Source organism: Moschus berezovskii, chromosome 9, assembly GCF_049115385.1.
Source record: "Moschus berezovskii isolate FMDL1 chromosome 9, NW_MosBer_1.0, whole genome shotgun sequence".
In the NCBI taxonomy this organism is placed as follows: Eukaryota; Metazoa; Chordata; class Mammalia; order Artiodactyla; family Moschidae; genus Moschus; species Moschus berezovskii.
The window spans coordinates 101,310,436-101,326,291 of NC_142468.1; the positions used below are offsets into that span (position 1 = coordinate 101,310,436).

The 15,856-nt window shown below is 38.6% G+C and overlaps 2 pseudogenes; both read right to left on the reverse strand.

Moving 5' to 3' along the window:
- Positions 1-4,306: 4,306 nt before the first annotated feature.
- Positions 4,307-6,256, reverse strand: LOC129563014 (polypeptide N-acetylgalactosaminyltransferase 1-like; annotated as a pseudogene).
- Positions 6,257-7,976: 1,720 nt separating this feature from the next.
- Positions 7,977-8,949, reverse strand: LOC129563388 (olfactory receptor 11H6-like; annotated as a pseudogene).
- Between the last annotated feature and the right edge of the window lie 6,907 nt (positions 8,950-15,856).

Consider the following 15,856-nt stretch of genomic DNA (forward strand, 5'->3'; position numbering starts at 1 on the left):
TGTACTCCTTTCCCAATTTGGAACCAGTCCATTGTTCCATGGCTGGTTCTAACTGTTGCTTCTTGACCTGCATACAGGTTTCACAGAAGGCAGGTAAGGCGGTCTGGTATTCCCATCTCTTTAAGAATTTTCCGCAGTTTGTTGTGATCCACACAAAGGCTTTAACATAATCAGTGAAGCAGAAGTAGATGTTTTTCTGGAATTCTCTTGCTTTTTATCCAGTGGATGTTGGCAATTTGATCTCTGGGTTATTATAAAAGCAAACAGCAAAAACTGTCAAGAATCTGGAGAAATTGGAGTACTTGTACATTGCTGGTGGGGATATGAATTGGTTAAGCCTCTGTGGAAAATAGTACAGCAGTTCCTAAAAGCCATGGATTACCAATGATTCAGCAATTCCACTCTGGGTATATATACAAAAGAACTGAATGCAAGGAAACGAGCAGATATTTTGCGCTCATAGTCACAGCAGCAATATTCACAATAGTGAAATGGTGAAAGCAACCAACGTATTCTTCAGATATGAATAGATAAATAAAATTTTATATACACAAATAATGCAACCTTTGGAAGGAAATTCTAACGTTCTAAAACATGAATAAACCTTGAAAACAATATGATAGGTGAAATAAGCCAATCACAGAGGACAGATTTTGTGTGAGTCCACTTATATGTTTCCTAGAGTAATAAAATTCAAAGATAAAAATTCTAATAGTTGCCAGGGGCTAGGAGAAAGTGGAATGGGAAGTTATTATGTAATGCGTATTGGAATTTCAGTTTGGGATAATGAAAAAGTTCTGGGGATAAATGCTGGTGATGGATGCATAACGATATGAATGTAATTAATGTCCAGAACTGTACACTTAAAGTGGTTAAGACGATAATTTTTATGTTATATATACATGTTACCACAGTAAAAATAGTTTAAATTCATAAAAAATGTAGGAGAATAAAATAATAAAAGTACTTAAATAATCGAAAGGAAAACAAAAAGGGAGAAGTAAAGGAACAAAGAACAGACAGAACAAATGGGAAAGTAATAGTCTGTCGGTAATTGAGGACTGGAAACAAATTTATAATTGTAAAGTATGTGAAGAAAATACACTCTCATAGAATATAAACAATCTACATTGTGAATATTCTTTATATTTCATAGAGAAACAAATGTTTCCTGAAAACAAAAGGAAATTCTCTGTAAATCTGCACAGACAACTCAGCATTGCCTTAAAGACGTTATCCCTGTCTTCACTCTGGGAGCCAAATTAACCTAAACTATATGAAAACCTCGGATAAGAAAAGGATGTTTCACAGAGTCTTGAGGGAGTCACAAACCAGCGCAAGAGGACTCTGGAGACGTCACAGGAACCTCTGAGATGAAACTGTAATTGCACGCTGGGGCGTCTCAGCATCACCCCCTCCCTTCATTCACCTGCACCCTCCGTTATCGAAATCTCCTCGGGAGGTTTGTACCCCATTTCTTTCAATTACTCTACAGCAAAAGTAACCAAAATATAAAGCTCTGTTGAATCGTCTCTTCTGGGTGAGGCGAGTGAAAGATCTGGCTGCCTTGGGTCAACTTAGGTCTCTTATGTAGCTCTTGATGAAAATATCAGTATGTCAAATAAGGCCCACATCTCCATGACTGATTATAGGGCTGTAATTCTTTTCACTGGCTATCACATTGTCCAGCAGAAGTGCCCTGTTGCTATAACTGTTTCTTTTGAGTAATTCAGGAAGGGAAGAAAGGGAGTTTCAGCATTTAACTTTGTATATTGTAGGATGCTCAGGATCAGGCCCCTGGATTTTGATTCTATGTAAAGGAAAAAACATCGGTGAGAAGATACAGACTCAGTATTTATTCCCAGCTTTGTCCATAATTAGTCTTATCATGAAGGGTAAGTAACTTTTCTTCCTGTCTTGGCATCACTGTATTTTTTCTAAGTCACCTACAAATTGATCCTAGCTACAGTGGAATTACATTTGAATATTAATATACTTTTGCAAACTTTTGTGGCTTTATGTTTCTGGATATGAAGTTTCAGTCACTAGTAACATAATAAGCTTGTTATATGAAATGTTGACTCTAGTGTCCAGCTATTCATCTCCCTTGGTTTAACAATCCCTGAAAGTTTTTTTCCCCTGAAACTTTTTTGCTTAGTGATTCATAAAAGAATGTTTCATTATTCAGAAATTTAGTAAACTTTAATTTGGTCTGAGAAGACTATTGAGAGTTGTACTAAGGAACTCATGGGCTTCCCAGGTGGCGCAGTGGTAGAGAACCTGCCTGCAAATGCAGGAGACATAAGAGATTTGGGTTAAATTCTTGGGTCAGGAAGATCCCGTAGAGGAGGACATGGCAACCCACTCCAGGATTCTTGCCTGGAGAACCCCATGGACAGAGAAGCCTGGCAGGTGACATTTCATGGGGTTGCAAAGAGTTGGACATGACTGAAGCGACTTAGCACACAGTAACTCATTTTCTACAGTGCCCCCAACTAAAGATAACATTCCCACTTACTCTCATGCACATCACAAGTAATGTAACACTCCCTTTATTTATTTTCTGTTTCTTGAATCACAATGTTTCAATATCTTCTTCCTTTATATCATACCAAACTGTATGGACGTCAGTAAAATCAATCTAAGCAACCAAAGAGAGTTGCCCATAGCTTTACTGTGTGATATGTTGGAGCTGAGTAACTTTTTAATCACTAAGGCTTTTAAATAATTATGCTAAAAAGTTTATACTATGTAGTCATGTTTGTTGATAGTACTGTTATTAACCACAACAGCTATGAATTTTTTTAGGTCCAATTATATTCTAGGAACTGTACTTAGCATATATTAAATATACTCAACAGCATTTTCACAGGAACTCTGAAAAATAGGTGTTAACTTGCCCAAGAACATACAGTATGTCATGCTGTTTGAACACAAATCAAGGTTACATTGTTTATTTTCCTTAAAGAAGGACCGTTCTGACCAACCTAGAACGCATATTAAAAAGCAGAGACATTACTTTGCCCACAAAGGTCTGTCTAGTCAAAACTATTGTTTTTCCAGGAGTCATGTATGGATGTGAGAGTTGGACTATAAAGAAAGCTGAACGCCGAAGAATTGATGCTTCTGTGGTGTTGGAGAAGACTCTTGAGAGTCCCTCGGACTGCAAGGGACTGCATCCCTTAGGATGAAACCAGTCCATTCTAAAGGAAATCAGTCCTGAGTGTTCATTGGAAAGACTGATGTTGAAGCTGAAACTCAAATATTTGGCCACCTGATGCAAAGAAATGACTCATTTGCAAAGACCCTGATGCTGGGAAAGATTGAAGGCGGGAGGAGAAAGGGATGATAGAGGATGCAGTGGTTGGATGGCATCACCGACTCAATGGGCATGAGTTAGAGTAAACTCTTAAAGTTGATGATGGACAGGGAGGCCTGATGTGCTGCAGTCCATGGGGTCGCAAAAAGCTGGACACGACTGAGCAACTGAACTGAACTGATGGTGATACAACAGGACTACTGAGTTAAGTATTATTGGATTTAGTCAATCATTCAATCAGTTGTGAACTTAACCCAGCTGTGGTAAGTCACCACATAGGCTGCAGAGTAAATGTTCTCTTTTTTCCTCACCATCCCATGTGAGGATCCATTTTTCACCTAAAATGTCATTCTTAGCCCTTCCTAAGGAGGCTCATTTTTCTTTTTGATTATATATGTAGCTGCTCACTCCACTACTCATCCATCCAAACAGAGAAAGCATTTTTTGCTTTCTAATTGGCCTCCTGTGGAAGAAAGCTGATCGCTGAAGAATGGATGCTTTTGAACTGTGGTGCTGGAGAAGACTCTTGAGAGTCCCTTGGACTGCAAGGAGGTCCAACCAGTCCATTCTAAAGGAGATCAGTCCTGGGTGTTCATTGGAAGGACTGATGCTAAAGCTGAAACTCCAATACTGTGGCCACCTCATGCGAAGAGTTGACTCACTGGAAAAGACTCTGATGCTGGGAGGGATTGGGGGCGGGAGGAGACGGGGACAACAGAGAATGAGATGGCTGGATGGCATCACCGACTCTGTGGACATGAGTTTGAGTGAACTCCGGGAGTTGGTGATGGACAGGGAGGCCTGGGTGCTGTGATTCATGGGGTCACAAAGAGTCGGACACGACTGAGCGACTAAACTGAACTGAAACCTTACATCCTGCAGAAAGAAAGCACTTCTCCTTTTTTTGCTACTTAAGAATGTGGCAGAAATGTATGCTGAGGTATCCCAGTCAATCCTTATGTTTTCCTTTTTTTTGCACATTTGGTCTCAGAATATTTCTGGAAGGGTGACATTCCGAAGACGCCGCTGCTGGAACCGGCTTCCATTGCAGTCTCTGATGCTGGGCACAGGGCTGTCCCCGTCTGTGGCCAAGCACTGGTTACTATTCACATGCCACAGGGTCAGTTTCACTGGGTCATACTCCCAAAGCTGGTTGCCTTCCAGATGGTGGCATTCGAGCATTGTGACTGGGTCATTAAGTTTGGAGACATCCAAGCAAAGGTCATCTGTTCTAATTTCTTTGTTGGCAGTGTAAGAGAAAAGCTGATTACCTCCCATACCATGACAGTTAAATCCCAGCTTTTCCAATCTCTTCAGCCATGTTATCTAGGCTCTGATTTGTTTCCACATTCCGTATCTCTCCCAAAGAGAAATAGTGATGTGAAATCTGAGAATCAGGATAAATATTCTCTAGGTACAAAGAGAATGGTCTGCATTCGAGTTTGTACCTTAGACCAAGTCTTGATGATATAGGTCCATAATCTACCTTTGTAACACCTGGAGAAATTATATAGAAGAAATTCTTGAATGCATACATCCACACGTCTGCAAGTCATCTGTTATTTTTATTGATACTCTGGCTCCTGGAAACATGTAGGGTGTAGCTTTCCGAAACACATGTCCAACATGTGAGCAAGTAACAGTCGCCAAAGTTCTTCCACACTGCCAAATCCTAAAGGAAATTTCTAGGTTTTCTCCTCCCCAAATATCCATTCCAGCACCATATGTTCCAATTTCCTGAAACTAACCTCTGTCTATAGAGAAAAGGCCTCCTGCCATCGTACATGTTCTCACAGGAAGTCTGATCACCTTTCCCTCTGTCCATTTCTCTTTGGGGGACGGGATACCAGCGAAAGTGGAGCTTCCAGTTGAATCCACCATAGGTCATGTCAGAACCTGCCATGTACTCAAAAGCATCATCACTGATCACATCTATGATAGGACAGACCACTGTCTTCCTGTCATGTTTGATCCTGGCTAAGAGAGGCTCCAGCCACCCTGCAGTGCACATCTAAAAAGGTGATCACTTTGCCTTAAGACACAGCAGCGCCTCTTAACCTAGCTCTGATCAATCCAGAACGTTGGTCCATTTGAATGACGTGAACAGGTACTTTTAATTTTTTTTTTCACATAACTCTCTGGAGGTCTTTTCAAAAAGTCTCTTTCACTGGCATCATCTACTAGAACAATATCTTCTAGCATGCGTCTTGGTAAGTGATTAATGATCCTATGAACAGTTTGCAGAAGTGTTCTCCAAGCCTCATTTGCGGAAAACAATCACCACACTGGTTGTAGGAAGGCTATCTGAATACACCTTTGTTTTACATCCTTCTAACCTAACATCTGGAGAGGGCAATGGCACCCCACTCCAGTACTCTTGCCTGGAAAATCCCATGGACAGGGGAGCCTGGTGGGCTGCAGTCCATGGGGTCAGGAAGAGTCGGACACGACTGAGCGACTTCACTTTCACTTTCACTTTTCACTTTCATGCATTGGAGAAGGAAATGGCAACCCACTCCAGTGTTCTTGCCTGGAGAATCCCAGGGACGGGGGAGCCTGGTGGGCTGCTGTCTATGGGGGTCACACAAAGTCAAACACGACTGAAGCAACTTAGCAGCAGCAGCAGCAGCAACCTAACATCTGGTAAAGATCTGTTGAGTGCAATCATCTCACTTGCCGTTAAATTGAACTGACTGATTTTAAACATCTCTTTCATCTTTTCTTGATCCTCTTTAGGAATGACGACTGATTTCCCCATTTCTCCAGGATCTTCATGAGGCTTTTGTACTGGCTCTAAAACAACCCCAGCAGGAAGTTCTCCCTCTTTTTTTTCTCATCACATTTGTTGCATTCACTGAACAGCAGCAGGAACATATCCAAGAGTACCCAAATCCAGAAGGTTGCTAGGACCATCTTGTAGTATGCAAATTTTCTCATGGCACTTTAAGTCAAAGGCAAAATTTTAATATATATATATAAATATACAAAGATCATGAAAATTACTCCAATCCAGTTTCATCAGGAATCACTTTCATAACCCCGAAGTGGCTGTTCAAGTGAATTCACATCCCAAATCCGCATGTCTCGCATCTCCAGCTCGCTCCGCAAGCTGCGCTCCTCTCCGGCCGCGGGCCGCCGCACCGCCTTCTCAGCCACGCGAGTCATTATTTTTGACCAAATGGTCAGGTCAAATTACCTGGACCTGTCATCAATTTCCTCTTCATTTGTCTTGTTTCAGCATCTTGAATATCACTGTCTTTTGCTCTCTGTCTGCTTTTACCTTTTTTGGGTGGTGCACTCAACACCTTCCTTCATGTGAAACTAACCCAATTTATATAGTCACTATATGCTAATCTTTTTTAAATGTAAGCCTACTTCCAGGTATATTAATTATCTTGCACAGTTAGAAAAGGTAAGAAAATGTACTCTATTTCTTATTTTTAAATTGAGGGTTTAAAAATAGAGGCAGGAAAAGAAACTTGTACTGCTAATGCATGAGTGTTTGTGTCGTCTGCAGTATGCACCGTAAATTTTTACACTTTTCCCAACCAACATAAGATTTTTATTTCCCTGTCATGTATTTATTTTAAATAGTGACTCTATAAGATTAGTCTGTGAACTGGTGATAATTTAGGTGTACCAGAATTTCTTGAGTAACATTAAAATAAGGATTTCCAGGGTCCACTTTAAAGATTCTGATTTAAGAAATGTGGCAAAAGGCTTCCAAATCTATATATTAAAAAAAAAATGCTCCCAAAGTAGTAATGAAACAGATTTGGGAGATAGTGCTTTCAGTTCAATTCAGTCACTCAGTCGTGTCCGACTCTTTGCGACCCCATGAATCACAGCAAGCCAGGCCTCCCTGTCCATCACCAACTCCCAGAGTTCACTCAGACTCATGTCCATCGAGTCAGTGATGCCATCCAGCCATCTCATTCTCTGTCATCCCCGTCTCCTCCCGCTGCCAATCCCTCCCAGCATCAGAGTCTTTTCCAGTGAGTCAACTCATCACATGAGGTGGCCAAAGTATTGCAGTTTCAGCTTTAGCATCAGTCCTTCCAATGAACACCCAGGATTGGTCTCCTTTAGAATGGACTGGTTGGATCTTCTTGCAGTCCAAGGGACTCTCAAGAGTCTTCTCCAGCACCACAGTTCAAAAGCACCCATTCTTCGGCGACCAGCTTTCTTCACAGTCCAACTCTCACCATTATTAATCTTTTGGATGTCCATTAAGTAAAAATTTTGGCTCGATTTTTCTAATTTGCACTTTTCTGGGTAAAAAGGTGTGAATGCTCTACTCTTCTGCAGGAGTAGAGCAGAGAGAACAGACATCTTTAGGTCAGAAAACTCAAGTGTAAGAATGGATGCACTTAATAGAGGTCAAAAATGCATGAGGTCAGGAACCAGGTAAGTCATCACCAATAAAAGTGCAAGTGCTTCCTGGAGACCAGGTTAGAAGAGTCTACTGTCCACATATCCAAGACATTTAATTCAAATTACCATCCACTAACTCTGACTTAGCAACAAGGTCTGATTTAGTTTAGTGTACTAATTTTATTATTGAATAGGCAGCAATAGATCATTTTGAGTCTGCATCTCTAGATACAAATGAATAAAGACCTATTTTTAAATGGAGAATAGAAGTGAGTAAAAATAATCATTCTGATCTTGATCCACTCATGGTCTCTAACTCACTTTGACTAATTTTTGTGCACTTCTGAATTTTTCTCAATGCAGCCTTCGTGTCCTTGTTCTGGAGACTATAGATCAGTGGATTTACAAGTGGAGTCAAGGAGGAGTAGAACAAGGTTACAATCTTCTGTATCCCAGCTGGATTTCCAGAAGTTGGGCTGATGTACATGACCATGAGGGTTCCATAAAACAATGACACTACTACCAAGTGGGAACCACAGGTGGAGAAGGCTTTATGTTTGCCAGTGGCTGAAGGGACACACAACACTGCTCTGAGAACCAGGGTATAAGACCCAAGAATGAAAAAGAAGGTGATAAAGATTATAAGAGAGCTCAGTATAGAACAGGAAAGCTCAATTCCAGGGGCAGGGATGCAGGACAGGGCCAGAAGGGGACCAGGGTCACAGACAAAATGGTCAGTGGTATTGGGGCCACAAAAGGGGAGTTGGGTGATGAAATAGATAGGGACTGGATAGCAGAGGAAGGCTGTTACCCAGCAGAGGCCCGCCAAGTTCATGCAGAGACGGCTGCTCATGATGGTAGGATAGTGGAGAGGTCGGCAGATGGCCAAGTATCGATCAAAAGCCATGAGGGGCAGTAAGAAGGTCTTGGTGGTGCCCATGGAGAAGAAGAAGTAGAACTGGAGGAAGCAGGCAGAGAAAGAGATGGTTTTGGTCTCAGACAGGAAGTTCCTTAACACATTGGGAACAGTGGTGTTGATGTAACACATCTCCAGGAACGAGAAGTTGGCCAACAGAGTGTACATGGGAGTGTGGAGTCTGTGATCCAGCTTCACTGCAAAGACAATGGCCCCATTCCCCATCAGTGTCAGGATGTAGGACGCAGAGAAGAGCACAGAGAGGAGGACTCGAGCCTCTAGAGCAGGGAAAGCTCAGGAGTATGAATTCAGTCACTGTGCTGACTCCTGACACATTCATGGCTTCCTAAGAGGTGGAGAGGAAAAAATGACAGCAACAGAGATGACTTTATTCTTCAATCCTCAGGAATACTTCCTCTTCAGTAGGGTCTAAAGCCCTCAAGATCCTATTATTTTATTAAATAAATAATAAGCTAACTATACTACTGAAGACGGTCAAACTTTGAGAATGCTAGATATGATCTGACTTTGAATTTCAGACTTTCTCATTCTTCTTTCAGTATTTTCTCAGATACAGCGATGACAGGATCTTATGCAATAAGCAGCTTGCAGGTTAGTGACAATACTTAAAATGAAAGTAAGTATGATAATCATGTATTTTTATCTATAGAATAAAATATAAAAGATTCTTAATATTGGACACAGAATTTCAGTTTCTCAGATTTTTGGAATTACAGACACAAATGATAGAAATTGGAAGAGAGAATAAAAGGTAACATAAGACACTGAAAACTTTATGCATTTCATATTTATTTTGGATCAGTGTTGCTACCGTAAGTGTTGACATCTTAACACAATCTGATAACCAAGACAAAAAAATGTCAATGTGCTATCCTTTCTTCAGTATTCATCATTGTTTGTAGTTCAAGAAAAGTTTGAAGTCCAGATACCTACATAAAGACTTCCATCTGGTCTCATCTTTTACTTACTGAATTAAAATATTTCTTTAAAACTTTGGTCTAAGTTAAAACTTTATTTACAATTTTTTTTTTCTTTTTAACGTGAGCAGTGTATCTGGTGTATCACTTAAGGATTTTTGAGGTTTTTGCCTGAGGTGTCAGAATTCCTAGAAAGTCCCCTATTCTGGTTTAGGGACAGTTTCAGAAAATAACAAATACTCACAATGCTATTATCAGTAGTTTGGTCATATTCATTTGTTTTCTGAATCCCCTCTGTTAGTGAGGGTCAGTTATTAGTTGCGCCAAAGTGACCAGAAGTGACATGACTGAGTCATGATGCTTATTTAGGAAAATATACACAAAAAAATACAGACCCAGACACTTAATAAAAGTTTTCCATCTGAGAATGTTTATTAGTGAATTATTTATAACACTGATCACTTTCCATATCACATAAAGTTAGAGCTTTAAGAATAATCTTGATGATTGCGATTAGTGACACAATGCATGAGAGAAATTCACAATTTTTCATATCACACTGCAAGGCTTCTCTTCAGTCTGTGAATAGATCATATATGGCAGAGCAATGCTGTGAAGAATTCCCTGAAGCAGGATTTGAGAGTTAGGCAGAAGCCAAAGTAACTTTGAGAATATGGTGAAAAGAGCAAGAAGTATTTGGTGCTAACATGCAGGAGGATTCCAATGGCTTTAGAAACCATGTGGGAGTGAACTCACCAATCTGGGTTGCTCAATCATTACCTTGCTCTCCCTCCTTACAGCAGAGACCACAGGATCAGTGGCAGAGCCAAACATAGCTAAAATCAGGGAGGGCTTAAATGGAGGGCTTCTTCTAACTGTTTTGCCAGTTATTTCCAGACGTCACTTTGCTAACAACTTTTTCCCCCGCAAAGGTTCTGACTGGGTACAACTACTTGATTAATAAGGACAAAATTTACATATGGTTGAGATTCCTTCCTCATCTTCAGCTCTCTCATTTCCCTTTTTCCCAGCCCTCTTAGTTGCAAGGATGAGTGTCTTTACATTAATTCATATATCTTGAGGTGTCACTATTTTTACGGTCACACAAAAGAAGGCAGAGCTAAAAAGCACACTTAGAATTGTCTTGTACCTCTTCTGAACCCATTTCCTTATAGAATTCATGAGTTGGACTTCTCATCTTCTGTTTTTGCTGCAGCAAAAGGCAGCCAAGACGAAGGGCATGCCATGCTTGGGAGCCAACAGCCCAGAGAGGGAGTTTTCCTCATCAGAGTCAATGATGAGGACATGCTTTTATGTTCAACTCTACCATACCCATATATCTCTTCAAACTGAGCCAGGAAATCCAACAGTGTATGTAAGAAAAAAAAAGGACTAACTATTCATGTTACAATCACTGATGTGATATACTACAGAGTGCCTTTTACTTTATAAATCTGGTTAGTCATTATTCCTCTGTATAAGTATAGTGTAAACATTCCATATGTGAACACAGAACATTTTTGTTCATTGGATAAAAAGCCATGGACCCTTTATGAAGCCTATTTGTGAAATGAACAGTTAGCATAGATCATGTGTGCCATTTTTTCCTATTATATGATTTTGATGATTATTAGAGAATATCTTTCTGAAAGCAATCTCTTTCCAGGTAGTATACTCGTCCTTCAGACTGCCTGAGAAGACAGAATACCAAGTGAAGAGCATACGGAAGGAAACTGTTTAATCAAGCTACTGTTCTTGAAGTGGGTGGACTGGTGAGTTGACTGGTTGGGTGGCCGGTCGGTTTCTTGTATTGGAAAGAAGACTATGAAAAAACTGGCCCCTAAGTTTGTCCTCATGTAATGATTTATGAATCCCCAAAGCATAAGAAACAGTGTGTGTATGGCATAAACTTGTGACATTCCATTCTAATACCCTAACTATTCCCAGCAAGTAATTCTGGAGACTTTGGAGGGTGGAGTTATGAAGAATTTAATTGAGTCAGTTTATTCCATCAATGACAAAAATAAAAATTGACAACTCTAGACTTTTCTATTAAACTTCCCACTTTTTGACCATCCCACTGCTTATCTACATTTTCACCAAAAGCTGCAGGAAAAATAATGTCACTGCTAATAAATCTTATAGGACACTGTGGCAGAAAAGATGAAGTGAGATGTGAAGCTGTCAAACCTAGAGTGTTCCAAACTGTTGTTCACATTAAGCAGACATAGTTCATTTTTTCGGAAAGAAAAACAGGAAGCACAGATCTCATGATTCTGGTTTAAATCTATGAACTTGGATTTATTTCTGACCTATTACAGAGAAAGTGATTTATTTATGCTTAGTAAATAACAGTCTGGGAATCTTCTATCAAGCACCTTATTCAGTGAAATGGTAAAAAAATATCTTTTGGATTCAACATTGATTGGAAAACTGGACAGCTTTAGACTTGAATGCTCAAGCTTCCTTTTTATGCTTCCTTAAAAACCACCAATGGGAGTATTCCAAATCTTGATTCAAAAGTGTCATACATGATCCTCCTTTCAATTTCTCTGTTCTTTTATGCCTTTTAAATTTCTTTATCTCCTCTTCCTAGCAAAGTTAAGACTGGTGACTTCTAATACACAAGGCAGGAGATCTGAATTTAATAAGATAACTGAATGTTGAAACTATTATTTTTAGGTCTTTTATTGTTCAGTAGCCAAGTTGTTGCTGTTGTTCAGCTGTTCAGTCACCAAGTCATGACAGACTCTTCACAACCCCATGGATGCCAGGCTTTCTTGTCCCTCACCATCTCCCAAAGTTTGCCCAAGTTCATGTCCATTGCATTGGTGAGGCCATCCAACCATCTCATCCTCTGTCGCCCTTAGGCCTCTTAGTGTTTTCTTAATATTAATCAATTACAAGATTACTCTGTTGTTTGAAATACATAAAGATTTATAAATTTTGTACAATTTTTAAATGTACAAATTTTAAATGCATGTACTGAAAAGTACATGCCTGTCCAGATATTTGAAAATGTCCTCACTTTCTTTTCAGAGAACAAAGTTAATTCTACCAGATAAAATTGCAGATAAAACCCTGTTTGACTGTAGATTCCTTTAGTTGTTTTTATCATCCAAAAATACTAACTAAATGAACTAAACTTTTATATTGAAAACACCATTTTCTTTATCTAGGTAGGATCTGAATATAAAAAGCAAGATAGTTTATTTTTTATAGTATGTGTAAAAATGTGAAATTAAACACATAAATAGGGATATTTTAAAAATAATAGCAAATATTTATGATATACTAGGTCTCTTGTAATTTTTTTAGGCATCACTCAAGTGGAGAAGGCAATGGCACCCCACTCCAGTACCCTTGCCTGGAAAATCCCATGGATGGAGGAGCCTGGTGGGCTACAGTCCATGGGGTCACTAAGAGTCGGACACGACTGAACGATTTCATTTTCACTTTTCACTTTCATCCATTGGAGAAGGAAATGGCAACCCACTCCAGAGTTCTTGCCTGGAGATAGATATATATATATATATATATATAAAATGACAGATATATTGCTTTTCAGTTCAGTTCAGTTCAGTCTCTAAGTCTTGTCTGACTCTCTGTGACCCCAGGAATCACAGCACATCTTTTAGAGACACCATAATGAAGAAAACAGAGGTTAGCATAATTTTTGTAAACAGCAATATAAAAATGTTGTATTTTGTAGGAACTTCTATATATAACTATTAAAAATGATATAAATAACTCCAACTGTAGGAGGCTAAGGATCAGGAAGAATATGCACACATTATCAGCTGTATGATATTATTAACTATTTAGGTCATATATTAGTCATGTTTTTATAGGTATAGTTTTATTATTGAATAAACAAGCATAAAAATTCAAAATGACCATTAAAAAAGATGTTGAATATACTACGAATCAAGAATTATGATCAATTCAATGCTGTGGACCTAAGGTTTAGTCTGGGTTTACCCTCCCCGTTGTCTGTAACTGAAGCTATTGATGATACTGTTTTTGTTAAATCCACAGAGTTATCAGGTACAAGGATGAAAATAAAAATAGAATTAGAAAGCTATAGATGTAGGAGGGGCTTTAATTTTTTCCAGTGTGGTAAACAGGAATTCACTGAATATTTTCTTACTATGAACTATGATCACTTTTGAGCAGTTAAGTGAAAAAGAAATAGATTGTAGGTGGTATATGTTATGTCAAAGAATAAAAAAGTATGCCTGCTTTTTCACCTAATACTAGCTTAGTAGGCTGTCAATGTTATTTTAGTTAAATTAGAAAGGGCAAAATTTTGCTACTGTATAAAACTATATTAATACTATTAAAATAATTATGTAAAATAAGTATGTAATTTTTAACTCTAAGTAAAAGAAGTAACCCTAAATATTCTAAAAGTATACTTGTAAAATCAAGTAAGTTAGAGCAGAACTCTCAAAATAATCAAAAGTTAGGAAAATTAAAAATAAGAACTGAAAAAAGAATTTCATTTTATTCTTTGTGCTGCTAATTTTAGGGTCATGGGAAAACTAAGCCTCCCTGTTTCTTTGTATCTCCCTGTCACTCTCTGAATACCTCTCACATGATAGAAATTTTCACCCACAGTGTCTAAAAGGATCTTCACAATCACCAAATGAAATAAGTTAAATACTCTTACTGTTCCGAGTTTGGCTCTCAGTGCAATCTGTTGGGGTTTCAGAGTGAGAAGTAGCATGACTAAAGTGTAAGCCCAGTGTTTTCCGACGCCAGGCCTTCATCTGTGTCGTCATTCTTTCTCTCTGTTCAGATCCAAGAGTATAATTCCATTTCCAGGGTAACTGTTAATTATTTTAGGCTTTGAGAGATTTCTCTCCATAATCTCTATCAGATTCCTTCCAGGGTTAAATTAATAACCATCACTTTTCTCAATATTTGGAAATTTCTATTAATTGCAGTTACATATCTGTATCCAGAACACAGTTTTCCTTAACTCAAAGAAAGCTGTAGACCCTGATGATTGTGGATCTGTGACTACCTGAATATTACCTCAGAGAAGACACCTCTGTAGCTGTAAGATTCTGTAGCAGTTACTCATTTTGATGATATAGGGAGTCCGGAAGTTTCCAAATGTACCTTGGAGAAGAAACCCTTGATATTTCTGAAAGCTATGCAAAAATTCCAAGCCATTCTAATTAGTGTGCATGGAAATATGGCATTAAAAGATTGTCTTAAATATGACAGAGAAAGAGAACCAAGGGAGAAGTTAAGAAGTTTACAAAGTGTAGAGTGTATCTTCTTACCAGAGAGAAACCCTGGGGTCACACAGAGTCGGACACAAGTGAGTGTACACATACACAAAGGCGATATTATCAATATTCTTCTAAATATTGTAAGGGAAGCTTACCTTTTATTTTCATTTATACAATATTATGTGATTTAGTCTTAAGGACAAGAATCCAACACTTTAGTGATCTGAGAAGGAAATATGATAACATGTGTCTATCTGCCCATGGGCTGTTACATTTTTTTCATCAAAAGAATACAGTTATTCACATATTGGTGGTTATGGTTTCAGTTTCCTTTTTATGCAGTTACAAGTTTACATGTGCACATCTCTCTCTCTCTCTCTCTCTCTATATATATATATATTCACATATATGGTGGAGTTTTTTCCTTTGAGATATAGAGTATGGAAGGATATTTTAAATTCAATTAATTTAAACTAATATTATGCTTAAATAAATATCATTCAATGTAAATGGTTGTTTTAGAGAAATAAAGAGAAATTAGAGAAAATTTAAGCAGCAGCACATTTTTAGTGTTCTTCTCGCACTTTGGGAATGAATGGCAGGGTTGGAAAGCAGACATGAAAAGAATGAAGTAGAAGAGTGGGATTATTACACTTGACATTAACTATGTAGATAGTGTCAGTGATGTCAATCCACCACTGGTCAACTCGGCTGATGATCAGGCATAGGAGGGTCTTCTGTCTTGACACACAGTTTAGAATCATCTGTTCATTAAACTTTAGCTGACTATGTTTACGAATGGAAACCAGAGATAACCCTTTAAACCATTTATTTAGGTTCCATTGTTTGAATATCTCAAACATAGGGTAATACAAACATTTAATTATGATAACTACACTAAATAACCTTGAATATGGGGTTGGGAGAGGGCAGAGTCAAATACCTTCCTCTTAGCTCCACATCAGCTCTTCAAAAATGGATGGCTACAATGCAACATATCTGTGAGATGACTTTCTACTCACTTTCTCCCCTTCTCATTGTTAGACAGCTTTTGCTAACCAGACAT